We start from the raw sequence: 24191 nt of genomic DNA, 5'->3' as shown, positions 1-24191 counted from the left end.
CTCCACCCCAAATCAACAGAATATACATTCTTCTCAGCACCACATCACTCTTATTCTAAAACTGACCACCTCATTGGAACTAAAATGCTCCTCAGCAAATGTAAAAGAACAGAAATTATAACAAACTGTCTCTCAGACCACAATGCAATCAAACTAGAACTCAGGATTAAGAAACTCACTCAAAACCACTCAACTACATGGAAACTGAACAACCTGCTCCTGAATGACTACTGGGTACATAACAAAATGAAGGCAGAAATAAAGATGTTCTTTGAAACCAATGAGAACAAAGATACAACATACTAGAATCTCTGGGACACATTTAAAGCAGTGTGTAGAGGAAAATTTATAACACTAAATGCCCACAAGAGAAAGCTGGAGAAATCTAAAATTGACACTGTAACATCACAACTGAAAGATCTAGAGAAGCAAGAGCAAACACATTCAAAAGCTAGCAGAAGGTAAGAAATAACTAAGATCGAGCAGAACTGAAGGAGATAGAGACACAAAAAACCCTTCAAAAATAATGAATCCAGGAGCTGGTTTTTTGAAAAGATCAACAAAATTGATAAACCACTAGCAAGACTAACAAAGAAGAAAAGAGAGAAGAATCAAATAGATGCAATAAAATATGATAAAGGGGATATCACCACCAACCCTACAGAAATACAAACTACCATCAGAGAATACTATAAACACCTCTACACAGATAAACTAGACAACCTAGAATAAATGGATAAATTCTTGGACACATACACTCTCCCGAGACTAAAACCAGGAAGAAGTTGAATCCCTGAATAGACCAATAACAGGCTCTGAAATTGAGGCAATAATTAATAGCCTACCAACAAAAAAAGTCCAGGACCAGATGGTTTCACAGCCAAATTCTACCAGAGGTACAAGGAGGAGCTAGTACCATTCCTTCTGAAATTATTCCAATCAATATAAAAAGAAAAAGAGGGAATCCTCCCTAACTGATTTTATGAGGCCAACATCATCCTGATACCAAAGCCTAGCAGAGACACAACAAAAAAAGATAATTTTAGTCAGCTTCATCCCTGGGATGCAAGACTGGTTCAACATAGGCAAATCAATAAATGTAATCTATCACATAAACAGAACCATCGACAAAAACCACATGATTGCTGGGTGCGGTGGCTCACGCCTGTAATTCCAGCACTTTGGGAGGCCGAGGTGGGTGGATCACGAGGTCGGGATATCGAGACCATCCTGGCTAACATGGTGAAACCTCGTCTCTAAAAATACAAAAAATTAGCTGGACGTGGTGGTGCATGCCTGTAGTCCCAGCTACTTGGAGGCTGAGGCAGTAGAATGGTGTGAACCCGGGAGGTGGAGCTTGCCATGAGCCGAGATTGGGCCACTGCACTCTAGCCTGGGTGACAAAGTGAGACTCTGTCTCAACAAAACAAAACAAAACAAAACAAAAAAAACACATGATTATCTCAATAGATGCATAGATGCAGAAAAGGCCTTCAATAAAATCCAACAGCCCTTCATGATAAAAACTCTCAATAAATTTGGTATTGATGGAACATATCTCAAAATAATAAGAGCTATTTATGACAAACCCACAGCTGATGTCATACTGAATGGGCAAAAACTGAAAGCATTCCCCTTGAAAACTGGCACGAGAGAGGGATGCCCTCTCTCACCACTCCTATTCAACATAGTGTTGGAAGTTCTGGCCAGGGCAATCAGGCAAGAGAAAGAAATAAAGGGTATTCAATTAGGAAAAGAGGAAGTCAAATTGTCCCTGCAAATGACATGATTGTATGTTTAGAAAACCCCATTGTCTCAGCCTACAATCTCTTTAAGCTGATAAGCAACTTCAGCAAAGTCTCAGGATACAAAATCAATGTGCAAAAGTCACTTGCATTCTTATACACCAATAACAGACAAACAGAGAGCCAAATGATGAGTGAACTTCCATTCACAATTGCTTCAAAGAGAATAAAATACCTAGGAATCCAACTTACAAGGGATGTGAAGGACCTCTTCAAGGAGAACTACAAACCACTGCTCAGTGAAATAAAAGAGGACACAAACAAATGGAAGAACATTCCATGCTCATGGGTAGGAAGAATCAATATCGTGAAAATGGCCATACTGCCCAAGGTAATTTATAGATTTAGTGCCATCCCCATTAAGCTACCAATGATTTTCTTCACAGAATTGGAAAAAATTGCTTTAAAGTTCATATGGAACTAAAAAAGAGCCTGCATTGCCAAGACAGTCCTAAGCCAAAAGAACAAAGCTCGAGGCATCACGCTACCTGACTTCAAACTATACTACAAGGCTACAGTAACCAAAACAGCATGGTACTGGTACCAAAACAGAGATATGTACCAATGGAACAGAATGGAGCCCTTGGAAATAATACCACACATCTACAACCATCTGATCTTTGACAAACCTGACAAAAACAAGAAATGGGGAAAGGATTCCCTGCTTAGTAAATGGTGCTGGGAAAACTGGCTAGCCATAAGTAGAAAGCTGAAAGTGGATCCCTTCCTTACTCCTTATACAAAAATTAATTCAAGATGGATTAGAGACTTAAATGTTAGACCTACAACCATAAAAGCCTTAGAAGAAAACCTAGGCAATACCATTCAGAACATAGGCATGGGCAAGGACTTCATATCTAAAACACCAAAAGCAATGGCAACAAAAGCCAAAATTGACAAATGGGATCAAATTAAACTAAAGAGCTTCTGCACAGCAAAATAAACTACCATTAGAGTGAACAGGCAACCTACAGAATGGGAGAAACTTTTTGCAATCTACTCATCTGACAAAGGGCTAATATCCAGAAACTACAAAGAACTCAAACAAATTTACAAGGAAAAAACAACCCCATCAAAAAGTGGGCAAAAGATATGAAGAGACACTTCTCAAAAGAAGACATTTATGCAGCCAACAGACACATGAAAAAATGCTCATCATCACTAGCCATCAGAGAAATGGAAATCAAAACCACAATGAGATACGATCTCACACCAGTTAGAATGGTGATCATTAAAAAGTCCGGAAACAACAGGTGCTGGCGAGGATGTGGAGAAATAGGAACACTTTTACACTGTTGGTGGGACTGTAAACTAGTTCAACCATTGTGGAAAACAGTTTGGCGATTCCTCAAGGATCTAGAACTAGAAGTACCATTTGACCCAGGCATCCCATTACTGGGTATATACCCAAAGGATTATAAATCATGCTGCTATAAAGACACATGCACACGTATGTTTATTGTGGCACTCTTCACAATAGCAAAGACTTGGAACCAACCCAAATGCCCATCAATGACAGACTGGACTAAGAAATTGTGGCACATATACACCATGGAATACTATGCAGCTACAAAAAAGGATGAGTTCATGTCCTTTGTAAGGACATGGATGCAGCTAGAAGCCAACATTCTTAGCAAACTATCGCAAGAACAGAAAACGAAACACTGCATGTTCTCCCTCATAGGTGGGAATTGAACAATAAAAACACTTGCACACAGGGTGGGGAACATCACACACCGGGGCCTGTTGTGGGATATGGGGATGGGGGAGGGATAGCATTAGGAGATATACCTAATGCAAATGACGAGTTAATGGGTGCAGCACACCAACATGGCACATGTGGACATATGTAACAAACCTGCATGTTGTGCACATGTACCCTAGAACTTAAAGTGTAATAAAAAAGAAAAGACAACAGAAAAGAAATTTAAGAATTTTAAGAAATTGTCGTAGTCACCCCAATCTTCAGTGACTACCATTGAGATTAGTTAGCAGCCACCAACATCAAAGCAAAAACATTACAACTCCTTCCACTAGCAGAAAGATTACAACTGCCAGAAAGCTCAAATGATTATTAGCATTTTTTTAATCAATAAAGTGTTTTTAAAATTAAGGTATGTGTGCTATTTTTAGACATAAGGCTATTGCACACTTAATAGACTGTATAGTGTAAAAATAACTTTTACATGTCTTGGGAAACAAAAAAGAATTGTATGACTTGCTTTATTGCAATATTTGCTTTATCGTGGTAATCCAGAACCAAACCTTCAATCTCTGAGGTATTCCTGTAATCTTATACCATTTTTTTTTTTGTACAACTCAAGGACATGAAAAAAGTATACTTCCAAACAAACCCCTACAACTCAGTAATAAAAAGATAAGTTACCCAATATACAGATGAGCAAATGGTCTGAATACACTTTTTCTAAAAGACAATATACAAATGACCAACAAGTACATTAAAAGAGAGTCAACCTCATAAGTCATTATAAAATGCAAATTAAAGCCACAATGACATACCAATTCAAACCCGCTAGGATGGCTGCAGTCAGAAAGACAGACAACAACAAGATTTTTATGAGCGAGTAGAGTCATTGGAATCTTCATACATTCCTGGCAGGAAAGTAAAAATAGTGCAACTTTTTTGAAAATCAGTCTGATAGTTTCTCAAAAGGCTAAACATGGAATTACCATATGACTTATTAATTACACTTTTATGTAGGCATGACAGTGGTAAACATGTTAGCACAAAATCTTGTACACAAATGTTCATAGCAGCATTATTCATAACAGCCAGAAAGTGTAATCAAGTCAAATTTCCATCAACTGATGAATGGACAAAATGTAGATGTAGATCCAAGTAATGGAATATTATTTGGAAATAAAAATAAATGAAGTACATCACATGTGTGATGGTTAATACTGAGTGTCAACTTTATTGGAATGAAGGAAGCAAAGTATTGTTCCTGGGTGTGTCTGTGAGAGTGTTGCCAAAGAAGATTAACATTTGAGTCAGCGGACCGAGGGAGGCAAACCCACCCTCAATCTGGGTGGGCATCATTTAGTCAGCTCCCAACGTGGCCAGAATAAAAGCAGGCAGAAGAATGTGGAAAGACTAGACTGGCTTAGTCTCCCAGCCTACATCTTTCTATTGTGTTGGATTCCAAGTTCTTCAGCTTTGGAACTCAGACTGGCTTCCTTGCTCCTCAGCTTGCAGATGACCTGTAGTGGGAGCTCACCTTGTGATCATGTGAGTCAATACTCCTTAATAAACTACCTTTTATATCTACATTTATCCTATTAGCTCTGTCCCTCTAGAGAACCCTGACTAATACAGCATGCTACGTCATAAATGAATCTTGAAAACATTATGCTAAGTGAGAAAAGCCAGTCACAAAAGACCACATACCACATGATTCCACTCATATGAAAGCCTGCAACAGGAAATTCTATACAAATAGAAAATAGGTTAGTGGTTGCTTAGGCCTGGGTATGGAGATGGGAAGAGTAGAAGGGTGACAGCTAAAAGGTATAGAATTTCTTATTGAATTGAAGACAACATTTAAAATTGATTGCGATGAGAGTTGCACAACTCTGTGAATATATTAAAAACCACTGAATTATACTCTTTAAACGGGTGAGTTGTATGTTGTGTGAATTATATCTCAATAAAGTTATTACCAAAAAATGGTATATCACCATATTACTCCTTCCTGTCCTTTGTTCTATTTTTGTCGTATATTTTACCTCTTCATGTACTATTAATTTCACAATATAGTTATTTTTATTTTAAATTACCTTTAAAACATAAATAATATGTCTTTCATATTTATGCACATAATTACCATTTCTGGCAAATTTTATTCTTTTATGTCAATCTGAATTTCCACTTGGGATTATTTTCCTTCAGTGTAAATAATTCCCTTAAACATTATTTTGTAGTAGAATTCTGCTTATGAGGAATCACCTCAGTTGTTGCTTGAAAATTTTAACCTTCATGTTTGAAGTATATTCTTTTAGGTTCACAATTTTTGTTTGTTTTGTTTTTGTTTGCATTTATATATCATTTAGTTGTATTCTGCTTTACATTATTTTTTATAAATCAGTGGGTATTCTCATCTTTGTGTCTCTTATATATCTGGCTATTTTAAATATTTTTCTCTTAAACACTATCCTCCTCAGCATTTTTAAAAAACGTTTTTCGGTTGGGCACGGTGGCTCACGCCCGTAATCCCAGCACTTTGGGCGGCCGAGGCAGGTGGATCACGAGGTCAGGAGATCGAGACCATCCTGGCTAACACGGTGAAACCCCGTCTCTACTAAAAACACAAAAAATTAGCTGGGCGTGGTGGCAGGTGCCTGTAATCCCAGCTACTCGGAAGGCTGAGGCAGGAGAATGGCATGAACCCAGGAGGCGGAGCTTACAGTGAGCCGAGATTCCACCACTGCACTCCAGCCTGGGCGACAGAGCAAGACTCCGTCTCAAAACAAAAAAAAAAAGAAAAAAAAGTTTTTCATTTTTTAAACTTTTATGCTCAGGGATACATATACAGCTTTGATATATAGGTAAACTCGTGTTACAGGAGTTCATTGTATAGATTATTTCATCACCAGGTACTAAGGCTAGTGCCCAATAGTTATTTTTTTTTCATGTCCTCTCCCTCCTCCTGCCATTCACCCTCAAGTAGGAGCTAGTGTCTGTTGTTTCTCTCTTTGTGTTCATGTGTTCTCATCATTTAGCTACCACTTATCAGTGAGAACATGTGGTATTTGGTTTTCTATTTATGCAGTAGTTTGCTAAGGATAACGGCCTTGAGCTCCATCCATGTTCCTGCAAAGGACATAATCTCCATTCTTTTTATGGCTACATAATATTCCATAATGTATATGTACCACATTTTCTTTATCCAGTCTGCCATTGATGGGCATTTAGGTTGATTTTATGTCTTTGCTATGTGAATAGTGCTGCAATGAACATACACGTGCATGTGTCCTTATGATAGAATAGTTTATGTTTCTTTGGACATATACCCAGTAATGGGATTGCTGGGTTGAATGATATTTCCATTTTTAGCTCCTTAAGGAATCACCACACTGCTTTTCACAATTGTTGAACTAATTTACACTCTCACCAATGGTATATAAGCATTCCCTTTTCTCCACAGCCTCGCCAGCATCTGTTATTTTTTTACTTTCGTGATTTTGATTTGCATTTATATAGTTTTCAGTGACGTTGAGCTTTTTTTTTTTAATATGATTTTGGCTACATATATCTGTTCTTTTGAAAAGCGTCTGTTCATGTTCTTTTGAGGCAGAAGAATAGGGTCTGGATGCGGGGAACCTAAAGCTGATTCTCATTGACTTCCTAGAACTGAATCAAAAGGAAAACCCCCACCTCTCCACACCCAAGTAACAAAAGTATCAAAAGGTTACTCCCTTTGCACTGCGTCACAGATGAAAGATGGAAAGTACCTCTGATTGGTCCTGTCCCACAACCAATCAGACTGGTTGTGGGCCAAGTCTTCACATGTAACTTTGTAACTCTGCTTCAGCCAATGATTGGTCCCCTCCTAGAGCCAATCAGACTGGTCACGGGCCACTCCTTTATGTACATAGGGTGTAACCAAGTAACCAATGGGAAACCTCTAGAGAGTATTTGAATCCCAGAAAATTCTGTAATCTGGGCTCCTGAGCCACTTGCTCAAGCCTGCTCCCATTCTGTGGAGTATACTTTTGTTTCAATGAATCTATGCTTTTTTTGCTTAATTCTTTTGTTTCTTTGTGTATTTTGTCCAATTATTTGTTTAAAATGCCAAGAACCTGGATGACATAGTCAAGGCCCTCCACTGGTAACATTTGACCACTTTTCAATGGGGTTGTTTTTTTCTTGCACACTTGACATTTGTTTAAGTTCCTTATAGATTCTGCACATTAGACCTTTGTCAGATGCACATTTTGCAAATATTTTCTCCCATTCTGTAGGTTATCTGTTTACTCTGTTGATAGGTTCCTTTGCTGTGCAGAAGCTCTTAAGTTTATTTAGATCCCATTTGTCAATTTTTGCTTTCGTTGTGTTTGCTTTTGGCATCTTCATCATGAAATCTTTGCAGTTCCTATGTCTAGGCTGGTATTGCCTAAGTTGTCATCCAGGGTTTTTGTAGTTTTGTGCTTTACATTTAAATATTTAATCCATCTTGGGTTGATTTTTGTATATGGTATAAGGAAGAGGTCCAGTTTCAATCTTCTACGTACTGCTAACCTATTATCCCAGCACTGTTTATTGGATAGTTAGTCCTTCCCCCAGTGCCTGTCTTCATCAGCTTTGTTGACAATCAGATGGTTGTAGATATGCAGCCTTATTTCTGGGCTTTCTATTCTGTTCTGTTGGTCTATGTGTCTGTTTTGTAGCAGTACCATGCTGTTTGGGTTATTGTAGCCCTGTAGTATAGTTTGAAGTCAGGTAATGTGTTGCTTCTAGCTTTATTCTTTTTGCCTTGGCTATTTGAGCTCTTTTGTGGTTCCAATATGAATTTTAAACTAGTGTTTTTCAGTTCTGTGAAGAATCTCTTTGGTAATTTGATAGGAATAGCACTGAATCTGTACATTGCTTTGGGTAGTATTCTTTAAGCAGTGTTTTGTAATTCTCATTGTAGAGCTCTTTGACCTCCTTTGTTAGCTGTATTCCTACGTATTTTATTATGTTTGTGGCAATTGTGAATGGATTGTGTTCCTGATTTGTCTCTTGGGTTGGCTGTTGTTGGTATATAGGAATGCTAATAATTTTTATATGTTGATTTTGTGTCAGTAAACCTTGCTGAAGTTGTTTATCAGCTGAAGGAGATTTTGGGCCAAGACTATGGAGTTTTCTAGATACAGAATCATGTCATCTGCAAACAGGGATAGTCTGACTTTCTTTCTTCTTATTTAGATGCCCTTTATTTCTTTCTCTTTCCTGATTGCCCTGGCCAGGACTTCCAATACAATGTTGAATGTGAGTGATGACAGAGGGTATCCTTGTCTTGTGATGATTTTCAAAGGAAATGCTACCAGCTTTTGCCCATTCAGTATGATGTTGTCTGTGGATTTGTCATAGATTGCTCTTATTATTTTGAGGTATATTCCTTCAGTTCCTAGTTTTTTGAAAGTTTTTAACATGAGGGGATGTTAATTTTATTGAAAGTATTTTCTGCATCTATTGAGATAACTATGTGTTTTTGGTCTTTAGTTGTGTTTATGTGATGAATCACATTTATTAATTTGCATATGTTGAATCAACCTTGCCTCTGAAGGATAAAGCCTACTTGATCATGGTGAATTTGCATTTTGATGTGCTGTTGGATTCAGTTTGCAAGTATGTTGTGGCTTCAAAACATTTTAAAATAATGAATTATTTTATTTGTGTTTATTCTCCTAGGGAGTCTCTAGATTACCTTTGATCCATTAATTTCTATTTTTCATGGAATATTTTTAAAATGTAGCCAGTATTTCTTTAAGAAGTTTATTTTGCTTCCTTCCACTATCTTCTCTGGAACTCCGTTACTTATATGTTGACTACTGGATATTGTTTCAAGAACAACTAAGATTTTAATAAAGTTTTTCCCAGCATTTTTTTCTCTGAATGTTTCAGTTTTGATCATCATTATTGCTATGCCTTCAAACTTACTTTTATTTTATTCTGCTGTGCCTAATCTAGTATTAATTCCAGTGAATTTTTAATTTCAGATTTAGCATTTTTGACATAGCATTTCCACTTTAATAATTTTTACAGTTGCCATTTTATTCCTCATTACATTCATATTTTCATTTAAATGCTTGAACATAGTAAACAGTATTCTGTTGATTTGTAATATTTTGTAATTGATTTAAAAAGTGTTTTTTTCTTCTTTGTATGTCTAGTAAGTTTGAATGAGTGTTGCACATTTTAATTCTTGCATTGTTGAATGCCTGAATTTTGTTTTCTTCTTTTAAAGAGTGTTGAGTTTGGGTCTAACAGGCACTTAACTTACTTGTGAATTATTCTGATGCTTTTAAGGCTTTGTTATAAGATATTTTTTAAGGGCAGGTCTAAAATTGCCTTTATACTAAGAGTAATATAACTCTATCTCTAAGTCATGGCCTTCTGGCATCTTTACTGAATATGCTGGGTGTTCAACGAAAACTCTCTTATTCAGGTTTATTATAACTCAAACACTTCCCCACCCTTTGTGAACTTTAGTTGTTCAGGTTACATTTTCCAGAGAGTTGTCTTTGCCTAGCCTTACAGATACTCACACTACACATGTGTAATTTAATGTCAGCCAAAGACTCCCTGGTTTCCTCATGTGGATTTCTGGAGCTCTTTATGCAGTTTGTTGGTATTCTTCCTAATAAATCTAAGCTTCTACAACCTCTCTGAACTCCAATCTTGATCTCCTTAGTTCTTCGCTCTGATTGTTCTATTTAGGTTTTCTCTCCCTGGACTAGGTCTTCATAAAAGCCTCAGGACAGGATACCTGGATGATTGCATGGCTCATCTCAAGTATTTCCCTTCTCTCAGGGTTCACAGTCCTTCACTACCTGTACTATCTTGTCTGAAAAGGGTTGTTTCACATATTTTGTTCAGTTTTGTAGGATTTTATGGTGATAAGACCAATTTCACATAAATACTTCATTATGGAACAGAAGGGGAAGTTTTGTCATCCTTTTCTAATTATCTCTCAATTTAGAAGAAAATTATTGTGTTAAAGACATGGGATTTTGTCAAAAATAAATATAGCCCTTATTCTATTTTATTTTATTTTATTTTATTTTATTTTTTGAGACAAAGTCTCGCATTGTCGCATGGGCTAGGGTGCAATGGCGTGATCTCGGCTCACTGCAACCTCCGCCTCCTGAGTTCAAGTGATTCTGCTGCCTCAGCCTTCCAAGTAGCTGGAATTACAGGTGCCTGCCACTATGCCCAGCTAATTTTTTTGTATTTGTAGTAGAAACGGGGTTTCACTATGTTGGCCAGGCTGGTCTTGAACTCCTGACTTCGTGATCCACACGCCTTGGCCTCTTAAAGTGCTGGTATTATAGGCATGAGACACTGCACCCAGCCAACAGCACACATTTTAAGAGCAACAACAAAACCAAGACATATTCTTCCTTGGACCATAATACTTTGCCACTGGCTGAGATTTTTATTTTTTACATTTCTGCCTGTCTGAATCTGCTAGGTACTTTCTGGTTGTGTCCTTTGCAAATTAAATACTTAGATCTTGTAAAATCTGTATAATATAACAATGTTTCCCTAGCTTCTAAAATAATAAGCATCACCTGTAGAACTTGTTAAAAAAGATAACTTGCTTCCCAGACATTTCCCTGAGACAGTCTGATTTCCATGGTATTAGGTAGAGACTGGAAATTTGTATTTCAAAAGATATCTCATACGTATATATCCAGGCAAACTTGGAAACACTTGTATTGTAGTTTAGAGCACAGATTCTGAAGCCAGAAAGCGTAGGTTTGGATATAATGCACTATCTGGGAGCTCTGTTGCCTGAGTATGTTTTATCCCTTTATTTCCTTCAGGGTCAATGCAGATGATTGTGTGTTTTGTGCCCTACATAAAGGAATCTGGCTAAACTGGTAAGAATGGTCTGAAATCCAGCATTCTGTTTGTGAAGCCAGATAAAAAGAGGTATTCTTTCATAATTGGTCTGCCTAGAGGGTATGTCTGTCTCATTTTCACAGGGCCACCATATAAGACTAGCAGTGTGGCTGTGGTTTCCTTGTCTTTGAAATAAGAATGATAACAGCAGGGCTGGCTACATAATCTGTGGGGCTCCTGTGTAAGAAGAAAAGGCAGGAAAGCTTTTTTCTTTCTTTTATTGTCTCTCTCTCAACCTCTCATGGTGTTTTTTCTTTGCCACTTGATGTCATGCTCCCTAGGACAACAGATATATTTTCAGGGCAATACAGACCCTCCCAGGTGCCCAGGGCCCCAACATATGATTGCCATACAGTGTGTAAGTGCCTGATCCTAACCCTTGCTGTGCCCAGGCTGCCACCAGGAGCAAGGAATGGTAGCACTAATTGGGCAGGGTTGGGGGAGCAGGAAGTGAGAACCCATCCTGGAGACATGTGTGGGTGGGGTGCAGACAGACGTGGGACCACACATGAGATGAGACTCCAAACAGCTGCCAACATACACTTCATTGTCCCATCAGATTTTACCTACAGGACACAAATTTCAAGATGGTGACCAGACTCTGAAAATGAGACCCCTACTGAACATGGTGTCCTTGTGAAACTTCACTGGTCACACACCCATGAAGCTGTCCCTGAATAATAATACCTCTGTTCAATACCTGAAATATAGTCAGTACTCAAAGATGTCAGTTGTAATCATTATTTTTACAAGGTGTTCAACCTGAAAGCTCAGTTCTGCCCAGTGTCTGGTAAAAAGCGCAGCAGACTCACAAATGGTGGGGCTGGAACTAATTTAGCAGCCTGATCCTGGACGTGATTCTGTGGAATGTTGATTTTATGAGAGGCACCACCCTAGGCACTAAACAAGTCACCCAATCTCTGGGCACAGGAGCTCATAGTCTAATTAGGAAGGTTGGCAATTATAGCACGATGAGATGTATGCTAAAGACAGCAAAAAGGACGAGCTGAAATCAGAGGGAGCTTCCAGAAGCTTTATCTTACAGTCAGGAAATGGGAACGTACATTTAAACTGAGTCCTAGGGGACAAGTAAGGTCTAACTAGGCCAAAACAGAAGGTAGGTAATATATTCTGGGGTCTGAGTAACAGGTACAAAAACCCTAAAGCAAGAAGAAAGAAACGTGGAACTACAAGAGTTATCTATTCTATGACTAATGAATTAAGTTATGTATGAGGAGGAGCGGCTGGGTGCGGTGACTCACAACTGTTCCAGCACTTAGGGTGGCCGAGGTGGGCGGATTGCTTGAGCTCACCAGTTGAGACCAGCCTGGACAACATGGTGAAACCCAATCTCTACAAAGAAACTACACAAATTATCCAGGCATGGTGGTGCACGCCTGTGGTCCCAGCTACTTGGAAGGCTGAGGTGGGAGAATGGCTTGAGCCCTGGAGGTTGAAGTTGCAGGGAGCCTTGATCGTGCCACTGCACTCCAGTTTGGATGACAGAGCCAGATCTTGTCTCAAAAAGTAAGATAAAATAAAATAAAATAAAATAAAATAAAAAAATATGAGGAGAAACAAGAAAGGAGGTGAGAGAGAGGCAAGCAGGATCCAGAACCTGGGGTAATTCAAAGGAGTCTGCACCTTGACCTAAGGACAATTGAGGAAGACATAGGGACTAGGAAGTGGAAATGAAATTTTTAAAAGTTTTAGACAATATGTTTTATTATGATATTGGCATTTTAGAAAGATTTCTCTGGGACTCCTGGATAAAATGGAGTTGTGATTATGGATGTCTAATTTCTGCCTCACGGAATATTATGAAAATGAACTTCCTATTTTAAAAAATAGGAAAAAGCATATAGTTGTGCCAAGGACTAGGGGGAGTGTTATTTACAATCCAGCATGTAATTTCAACAATGTTTGGGTAAATAGTGACATTGTATCTAATAAAACATATATCATATCTCTTAATATATACAGAAGCATGCACTTTCTAAATAGAAATATATCTTCTTTTGAAACATCCATGCTGTGTTTATGAAACTTAATCTTACTCTGGCTAAAAAGAGAAATCTTCAATAAATTCAAAGACTAGAAATTTTACAGGCCTCACTGATCACAATGCAAAAATAAAATTTAAAGAAATGCAAATAAAAGTATATATGTAAGCAATCCAAACAGTTGGCCATTAGAAGAAAAAAGAGAAACCACTTTTGTGCAGAATTAAAAGGCAAATAGTATATATGATTATAGACTATTTAGCAAGTAAACCATAAGTATAAGTGCATGTGAAAAATCAATAAAGTAATTATTTTCCAAAACAATTTTATGGGGGAATATGTAAGGAGACAATGCTTCCTATACTATTTAATCCACTCCAGAGCATAGAAAAAGAAGTAAATCTTCCCAACTGACTAGCTGTCAAAATATTGTACCTAAAACATGACAATTAATACTTTAGATATAAAAGCTATAGGTCAATCTCACTTTTGAGTATAAGTGCAAAAATTCTTAATAAAATATTACCATTATATCTAACACAATATTAAGAATGATTATACATGACCAAGAAAGGATTGTTCCAGAGATGCAAAGATGCTTTAACATTAATCTGTTTTAAATAAAATTCACCAGTACAAATACCCAAGCAAAATTATAATATTATCTTGATAGATGCTCCAAAATAATTTGTATAATTTCCATTCCTGATTAATTACAAATACAATTCTTACTAAACTTTAAGTATAAAGATACTTTAACACCATGAATGATATGCATATTAAATAAAAAGCTATAATTATATTTAAATAATGAAACACTAGAGACAGTCCCATTAAAATCTAAGAAAAATTAAACATACTGGCTACCAGCATCATCATTTAATAGTATTCTGAGAGTCCCAGAAATAGCACAAGAAAATATGAGGCTTAAATATTGGAAAGGGGAAGAAAACAGTTGCTGTGACTTATGGATTATATTCTTAATAACCTGGAAAATGTATAAGAAGAATTTGCAAATCTATTATCATTGAAGAGTGCTTAATAAGGTGGCTAGTTACAGAATAAATATACAAACATTTATAGCTTCCATCTACATTAAAAACAACCTATTAGAAAATGTGTGAATAGACTGGGTGCGGTAGCTCACACTTGTAATCCCAACACCCTGGGAGGCCACAGTGGGAGGATCACTTGAGGTCAGGAGTTTGAGACCAGTCTGACCAACATGGTGAAACCCTGTCTCTACTAAAAAGACAAAAATTAGCCGGGAGTAGTGGCACCAACCTGTAGTCCCATCTACTCAGGAGGCTGAGGCACAACAATCGCTTGTACCTGGGTTGAGGAGCTTGCAATGAGCAGAGATTGTGCCACTGCACTTCAGCCTCAGTGACAGAATGAGACTCTGTCTCAAAAGAAAAGAGAAGAACATATATGAATAGTAATTTCATTTAATTTCTGGGGAAAAAATCAAACAGAAAATAGGCAGGAATTGAAGAAAATGTTATACTTTTATGAAAACATATAAAAGATGACTTGAATTAATAACATTTTCCTCAACTCACAGAGATAATATTAACTTATAAGTTTAATCACAACATCTGTATCTGTAAGATAGCAACCTACAGATGACTATTGGAGCCAGGACAGGACCACCCAAGGGAGATTTTGCAAAGAAGGGGGCTGAGCCCAGAACACTGGGAAAAATCACATTTAAGGGATGTCATAGAAAGTATGGACTGAGAAAGAGGAGACTACTTAGAAGTCAGAGAGATAAGAGAAAGCCATGAGCAGAGTCATAGAATCCAAGGGAGAAGATGAGGTGGGAGCAATAAAACACTAAAAGATACCATCCTTGGCTGCTGGAGAGAGGAGACAGGTTGAGGGTTGGTGCATTTCAGGAAAAAGAGTGGGGTCAGTCGTGTCAGATGCTGCCAACAGTCAGGAAAATCAAGCTTGGGAAGTACAGTAGGAAGGAGGCATTGGGATTTGGGCAAGGGCTAGTTAGCTGGAGTAGTGGGGTGCAATCATGCCCAAGGTGCATTAAGGAGTGAGATGGAGGTGAGGCAGTAGAGACAAGGAGTTAGATGCCTCTTCTGAGAATCTTGGTTGTGAATGGGGTAGAGTCAGGGAGGGTGGAAACTACAACAAAGGGTATTTTTCTTTGTAGGCAGTATTAAACTTGACTTTGCTTTAATGTTGATGAGAGAAGGTTTTGTGGTGGGGGGAGTGAGTTGGGGGATGACAGTGGGGAACACAGAGGAGATAACTGGTCCGATGAACTACACTAGGGAAAGAGCAGAAGTGGAGATAATGTGTGCCCAGTTGGGACCTGCTTCACCTCAGACATAATAAAGGGAGGCTGGGGTTGGGGAGAGGGAGGATAGGTGGCCAGTGCTCTTGGCTGGGGATGGAGGAAACAAGAGAAACATGGCACGTAGGCTGGGGAAGGATGGCCCAGGGTGATCAAGAGGGAGGTGCTAAGGATTCACCAGATGCCAGATACACCCTAAGTGATTTGTAGATGGATTGGATGTAAGGCATGAGATGCAGCCAGTATGGTGCTCAGGACTTTAGCCTGGGAAGCTAGTTGAATGATGGTGCCCTTACTCTGACTGGAAGAGGTCAGCAAAGTGGGCAAATCTTTAGCAAGACTGATCAAGATAAATAAAGATATGTCTGGGCATGGTGGCTCACGCCTGTATTCCCAACACTTTGGGAGGCCGAGGTGGGTGGATCGCCTGAGTCAGGAGTTCGAGACCAGCCTGACCAACTTGGAGAAACCCCGTCTCCACTAAAAATATAAAATTAGCCATGCATAGTGGTGCATGCCTGTAATCACAGCTACTTGGGAAGCTGAGGCAGGAGAATCACTTGAACCTGGGAGGCAGATGTTGCGGTGGGCCGAGATCACGCCATTGCATTCTAGCCTGGGCAACAAGAGCAAAACTCCATCTCAGAAAGAAAAAAAAAGGTAAATAAAGATGCAAAAATGTGCAACATAAATTTGAACAAGCCAGAACTATAGGTACCCTAGATATTTTTAAATGTTAAAAGAAATGTTTAAGCAACTACGAGTCAATACGTTAGTAAACAGAGGCAAAAAACAATATCTAAATTGGCAAAATATAAATTAGTCTGACAAAATTGATAATTATGTTAATACTAAAATAATTTCAATTATTGCTTCTCCCAGTGTGTGTGTATATATATGTGTGTGTGTGTGTGTGTATAGGATATATAACTAATGTAACTAAATCTATTTCTAGGCCTTGATTATTTTATATATGAATTTTGCTATGTTTAAGAGATAGATACTTTATATAATTTTTCAACAAATGGAAAAGAGAGAAAGCTTCACAATTTATTCCTAAAGGTACAGGGAAGGTACCTGATACTTTCTTCCCTCCACATGATCTTAAACACAAAGTCATGGCACCTGTGAAACTCCTGCACTCCCCTGCACAGGTCTTTACCACCTATTGATGCAGGAAAGACTTTGGGGTAGTCCTGACTTTCTCCAGTGATGCCCTCACCTTGTCAGATGGAAAGAAAGAGGGAAAGCTGGGTAGTGGAAAGGCAGTGGGCGGGGGTGTGAAACCTGGGGCAGGTATCGAGAGTAGTGTGGAGAGATAGGATGGACACTTCCCTGATACAGTCTTGTGCTAAGGACAACCAAATATGGGTTAGTTCTCTCTCCAGAAAGCTTGTCTATATATGGAAGCTCATATAGTCATATATGGAATATGAAAGCTCATATATGGAATCTTTTTGCTGGAAGCCTCCTGTTGGAGATTCCTGATGAAAAGACTTATGATAGTCTTTTATTCCCTCACATTCTCTCCTTTTCATCAGAATTCTTTATCTTTGTGGACGCGCATGGTCTAGAGTCTGCTCTGGTGGTGCAGGCCGTTCCCTGGCCCTTCTGCCTGGGTTAACCGTATCCACTACAGCCACCCCTGTGATTATGGGACAGTGCCTTTTCCCTGGGGTGCCCAAGTCTCTTCTGAGCTCAATTCTTGAGACATTAGCTTCCTTCAGGCTTTGCAAAAAGGGTGGACATTGGCCTTGGGCTCCTCACCATCTGGTTTATTTTAAAAAGCTGAGTGGCAAGTGAGAAATTTGGAAGGTCTGGAGAGTGGCTGAAGCAGTGAAGGAAAGTCTCTTTGCACTTTTAAAAGGTGGGATGGCCATCTGGCCTGGCAGAGACAGTCATTTTACATCTCCACTGGTACATGACTGAAGTCATTTACCATTAAGTTCCATTTGAATAAAGTGGTAGTAGACATTTAGGTAATATTACAGGGCAATCAATGTTTAAGAGCCTTAGGGGTATGAGCTTTCCAAATGTAGTTCAGACCCAGTATTTTTAATACTTCGTGTGTGTGTGTGTGTGTAACCTTTTTTGGCCTTTTGGCTTTTCCGCACATAATGGAAGAATTTTCTCCCCTCTCCCTTTCCTTGCACATTCTGAATTGTTTAAGAGTTCCCTGGCTACAGTCCCCTCCCCCTCCCCTTTTCTTTTTTTACTACACTGGGTAGAAGAAGCATGAGGGAAATGTAGTTAAAATTCAAAATGCTTCCCTTTTATCATTACCATGAATCAACACAATAAATGAGCCCCTTCAGAGCACAGTAATAAGAATTTGATAAATCATCAGCCAAAAATTAACTAGATGTCAAAACAATCTTTGGGAAGTGTGATGGATTAGGGGTGATAGCAGCAATTAATCTCCCAGCATGAGTTCACCGGAGAGACACAATGTAGGGAGATGGATGGGGGGATTCAGGCCTGCAAGGTCAGGACACTACTGAAAGGAGTGGGTGGAGGGTGGAGGCTGGCAGGAGGAGGAGGGTGGAGAGAGGGAGAAGGGGGGGGGTGGAAGAGAGGAAGAGGGAGAGAGAGTGAGAGAGAGAGAGAGAGAAGATGAGAATCCTCTGAGTCTGCAATCCCCATGCATCCTGCAGCTGCGCTAGAGGTCAGTTACATGCCTTTGAAAAGCTCGCTGCCTCCAGCTGCTCTCTGATGAGACAAGCACTTTTCCTCTTGCGCTAATAAATGCCACAACTCGGCTCATGGGGCTCAACACATGGCCTCCAAGAGTGGCAGACCTTATGGGGCTTAATTTAGAGAGCTGGGGAGCTCCTTGTAAACAACATCTAGGAGGAGCTAAGGGCTCTAGGAGGGAGGAGCAGGCAGGGACGGGAGGGAAGAGGGGAAACTGGAGTCTGGGAAGGGCTACAGCGCCTCCAAGCCAAGGCTCAGCTCTGAGCGCTCCAGGGCCCAGCATGGGGAATCTTGATGAATCCCGGAAAGGAGGAAGAGAGCCTCTGCAGGCGCCAGGCTCATCAATCTCCCTCTTTTGGACAGGGCTGCCTCTTGCATTTATTTATTTTTTCAGCAGAGTTCCTAATATTGAAAGGAACGGCAGTTTGGGGAGGATGCAGACAAGACCCTTGTTTTCCCCTCCCTGGCAATGCTGGAGTCCTCAGGTCTGTCTGTGTTGCCACAATTTTGTGGTCATGGGCTCATGGGTCTAGACTGGAAAAATGCAGCCTGAACTGATGGGGCTGATGGGGAGGGAGGTGGTGAGAGAGGCAGGAAGGAGGAGAAAGAGAAGGCCAGGCTCTGCTCAGCCAATCTGAAGATCAGATCTTAAACGGTCATGGGAAACAATACTAAGGAGAGCCCTGCCTGGTCCTCTGTGATGCCTGCAATATTTGGGATGCACTGGGTCAGGGCCTAGGAGCTGGAAAACCTGGGCTGTTCCTTTAGTCTCCTCCAAAAACAGAGTTCTGTTTGACTAAGAGTTAACTGACTAAGAGTTAACAGAACTCTTAGTCAGGGCTTTGATGCTGCTCCTGTTGACATTTGTAAGTGCTTCCTGCCTAGGCTTTATAATCATGAAACAATCATAACACCTGATGACTCTCTAATGCTTTTTTGTTTACAAAGATCTGTGCAAATCCTAGGTCTCTCCTGGGGGAGTCTTGATTGTTTTTCATGACACACCTTCCTAGTATACAACAGAATACTAGAGCTTAGCCTATTCAAAACTCCCCAAATCTCAGATACGGAAAGGCAGGCCAGAAAGGTTCAATGATTTGTGGCATATCATTAGACTGATGATAAGGGAAAAAAAAATGCCTATGGAATTCCCTACCCGGGGTGCCTTGAAGGGCATTGCTTGTCTTTAAATTCCATGGCTTCGATATTGGTGGTTCGGGGAGGTGGGATGACTTAGTCTTGTGTCTAACCCTACTCAGATGCACAGGTATGATGGGAAGTTGAACACTTTTTAGAGCAAAGACTTAGTTAGCGTTATCTATCTAATAGCTGCCAGGAAAGAAGGATGGTAACCTGGTCAATCTTCAAGAAAACTAAGGAAGACTTACAATATAACTAATCTCTGTGGAAGTGCTTTCCTTGCTACTTACTAGCTGTGGACCCTGAGTTAGTTACCCAATTGCTCTGTGTGTCAGTTTTCTCATCTGTAAAAGGGGAATGACAATCATTCTACCTTGTAAGTTGATATGAGGATCAAATGAGTTTTGTGACCAATGTTTGCTATGTAGTCCTTCAAAATGTTGTTACCATTCTTCTGTAGTTGACAACCTTGCCCTTCGGTCATCATGACCATGACCTCCCTATTGGCTCCATGGGTTGAAAATGTTCAGAGCAAAGCTGTAGAGCACACTGTGGCTCTTACTCTATGGCTAGGAGCTGATAGGAGGCCTCTATGAAACTGGTGAGAAGGCTAGGGGTGCTGGCCCAGGCCACCCAGGCCACCTGGCCTTCACACTCTGGCTGGTGCTATAGGGTGAGGTCCTAGGATGTCATCCTCTTTTCCAGAGTAGCCTCAGTGGACCACCCTGCTTCTTCCCCTCTACAGGCCATCTCACTAAAGATTGGGTGTTCAGCCTTCAGACAATATTCTGCTTCTGTGTAGTACTTTCACCTTTTTCAAGCATCTTCTCATACATTATCTTTTTGTGTCATGTGCACTTTGATGAATGTAGGACAGTCATTCTTCTCTTTCACTTTCCCGTGAGCCAGATTTAATGAGGGAGTTTCTGGATTATCTTGGTAAGTTGGAGACATCTGCCTAACTTATCCATGACTTATTTTTCCTGCTACCAGATTGTTCCAAATGATTGTGCTGGCTGTGAGTTTAGAAGATCTGGCCTTTTGCAGAAATCCTGCTGTTCTCTTTTCAGCTTCCGGGTAAGGGAAAGGCCACTGGGGTTGCTCTCTCCTAATGAGAAGTGACTGTGAACACCAATGGATTCTGGAGAGATGAAGCTTCTCTTTGGGGCTGACAGTCACAGACAATCCATACCTGTTCTTTTTTCAATTTGCTCAATACAGCATTGAGCATTTCAACAGATTCTGTGCCTGTACTATAAACATGTATAAATACTAACAGACGTACACGTGCCTGCACAAACCTGTATCTGCAGTCACAGATTATATCACACACTCACAGATAACATATACTCACAGATGTAAATACACAGTGTTTTCACACAGTTGCATACTGTCACACCCATAGAGTCACACAGAGGCACACAGGCCGAGGCACGCATACATCCACACACAGTCACATATACAAACACAAAGGCACACTGATTCTCTCTCTCTCTCTCTGTTCTACACACACACACACACACACACACACTCTTAGACAAAGTACCAACCCAGAAAAGAAATGCAGCAGAGGCATTTGTAGCATTGCATACCCAGCTGGGTCTTGGGAAAGAGTCTCCTTTCCAGCGCATCATGGAGGAATGAGCTTTTGAGAGCAGGTGCTGGGTACCATCCCTGATCTCTTGCCAAGTGTCAGAGCTAATCTATACCCTGGATGTTTGCTGACTACCCTGATCCTCAGGAGGCAGGTGTTCAACCCAGGGACCAGAGTCAAAATTATTGGGAGACATAGTGTTACGAGTCGACTTGCTTTCTCCTCCTGCAAAAGATATGTTAAAATTCTAATCCTCAGTACCTCAGAGGTTACTTTATTTGGAAATTGGGTCATTGCAGGTGGAATTACAGGCATACCTCACAGATATTGTGGCTTCAATTCCAGACCACCATAATAAAGTCAACATTACAATAAACTGAGTCACACAAATTGTTTAGGGTGGTGATTGCTGAAGGTTGGGTTGGCTGTGACAATTTCTTAAAATTTTTAAGTTTCTTAAAATAAGATAACAATGAAGCTTGCCATACCAATTGACTCTTCTTTTCCAGAAAGATTTCTCTGTCGTATGTCATGCTGTTTGATAGCATTTAACCCACAGTAGAACTTCTTTGTAAATGGAGTCAATTTTCTCAAACCTTGCTGCTGTTTTGTCAACAAAGTGTACATAATATTCTGAATTCTTTTTTGCCTTTTCAGTAATGTTCACAGCATCTTCACCAGGAGTAGATTCCATCTCAAGAAACCACTTTATTTGCTCATCCATAAATTAATCATCTGTTCAAGTTTTGTCATGAGATTGCAACAATTCAGTCATGTCTCACTGAGTTAGGCTCCGCTTCTAGTTCTCTTGCTGTCTCCACCACATCTGTAGTGACTTTCTCCGTTGAAGCCTTGAACCCCTCAGTGTCATCCATGAGGACTGGAATCAACTTCTTCCAGACTCCTGTTCATGAGAATATTTTGACCTCCTCCCATTAATCATGAATGTTCCTTTTTTAAACCAAAAAACATTTTTCATTTAAAAAAGTATTTACAACACATAAAACCCGGCAAGATTTATTCTTTTTTTTCTCATTTCTGGTATGGGACCTTTGGCGGCTCCTCCACTATTGCGCTGTTGCTCTCCAAGCCAATGTTACTATCACTGGTTCCTTCCTCTGCCATACTATCTACCCTCTCTTGGCCACTCTCCTTGTCCTCAGGAGTAGACGTGCCTTCTTCACTGTTCTGTTGGCTCTCTGTCGTTTCTTCAAGGCATGCCTCGTCCGTCTCCATTGGAATGTTCTTTGTCATCTTTCTTCTCCTCGCCTTTGCTGGCTGCTTGTTTTTCCTTAGGAACAATGCTGCTCTGTCTATGCTCAGCTTGCTCTGCCACCTCCTTCTCCCTTTTCTCCTGCCTTTTGTGGGCCTGTTCCTCCGCCTGTGCAATCTCAGCTGCAATTTTCTCCATATCCACTTCCACTTTCAGAGCACACAACCTTTTAAGTTCATCGTTAAATGAATCTGTGCTTTCCAGGTATTTCCTCTTCTTCTCCTGGTGTCATTCCTCTATTTGAAGAAGTTCAGCTTCTAGTTTCCGCTGATGAATGATTAAGGACTGGACCTGTCATTTGAGGATCTGCATTCTAGCTGTTGTGACAATTGACCGGACATCCGGCACACTCTCACTAAGGATTTCACTGATGAGGCGGTGGTTTCTCTGGAAACGGGCGGTGGCTATATGCTTCATTGGAAAGCTGTCATCATAATCATCTGGATCTTCAGGAGGCTAAATATTCATGTATGGTTCTCCTTTCTCCATGCAAGACTGTCTCTGTCAACTTTCTTCCTCTAAAGCAGCTTCTGCACAACTTTTTGCATTTAGGTAAGCAAGGTATATGGGGGATTTATGATAGGCCTTCATAGATTCATTGTACTCTATCTTTTCTGCTTTGCATTCATTTAAATATTCTTGTTTTTCTTCACCAGTGAGATCTCACCACATGCCACCAATAATCTTGCCAATCTCCTACAACTTTAAGTCAGGGTTGGAAGCCTTTACTTGGTCCCAGACCTTTCTGCCTGTACCTCATGTAGGGCATCAGCGGCTTATCTGGTGGCTTTGGGGATTTTGGTATCGTAATACCAGAGGATGCAGTGACCTGGCTGTTGGTGCCCGGATTCCCTCCAAGCCTGTAGTTGTTGTAGGCGAGATGACTATATGGATTGTATGTCACAAACCCTGGTGTGCTGGGCATTTGTGTTGCAGGAGCTGGGGTGGGAGGTGGAGTGTAAGATGGTCTTTCCATGGGCAGAAAAAGTGGCTGCAGTTCCAGCTTCTCTTCCCTTTGTCCCGCACCATGAGTGTTCTTAATGGCATCTAGAATTCAGAATCCTTTCCAGAAAATTTTCAATTCACTTTGCCCAGGCCCATCAGAGGAATCAATTCCTAGGGCACCTATAGCCTTACAAAATGTATTTCTTAATAAGACTTGAAAGTCAAAATTGCTCCTTGATCTAGGGGCTGTTGAATGGATTCTTTGTTATCAGACAGGAAAATAACATTCATCTCTTTGTACATCTTTACCAGAGCTCTTAGGTGACCAGGTGCATTGTTAATGAGCAGTAATTTTGAAAAGAATTTTTTTTTTTTGAGAAGTAGGTCTCAACAGTGGGCTTAAAATATTCAGTAAAACATGTGATAAGCAGATGTGCTGTAATCCAGGCTTTGTCGATCCATTACTGGAGTACAGGAAGAGTAGATTTAGCATAATTCTTAAGGGCCCTGGGGTTTTCATAATGGGAAACAAGCGTTGGCTTCAACTTCAAGTCCCCAGCTGCACTCACTCCTAACAAGAGTCAGGCTGCCCTTTGAAACTTGAAACCAGACACTGACTGCTCCTCTTTAGCTGTGAATGTCCTAGATGGCATCTTCTTCCAATAGAAAGCTCTTTCATCTGCATTAAAAATGTGTTGTTTAGTGTAGCCACCTTCACCAATGATCTTCCCTAGATCTTCTGGATGACTTGCTGCAGCTTCTACATCAGCACTTACTGCTTCACTTGGCATTTTA

At 40.0% G+C, this 24191-nt stretch overlaps 1 pseudogene; it reads right to left on the bottom strand.

Moving 5' to 3' along the window:
• Positions 1 to 22195: 22195 nt before the first annotated feature.
• On the bottom strand, positions 22196 to 23407 carry LOC112630602 (annotated as a pseudogene).
• Positions 23408 to 24191: the final 784 nt, after the last annotated feature.

Source organism: Theropithecus gelada, chromosome 8, assembly GCF_003255815.1.
Source record: "Theropithecus gelada isolate Dixy chromosome 8, Tgel_1.0, whole genome shotgun sequence".
Taxonomy (NCBI): Eukaryota; Metazoa; Chordata; class Mammalia; order Primates; family Cercopithecidae; genus Theropithecus; species Theropithecus gelada.
The sequence above is the reverse complement of the archived record's forward strand: the minus strand, read 5'-3'. Positions and strand labels throughout refer to the sequence as shown.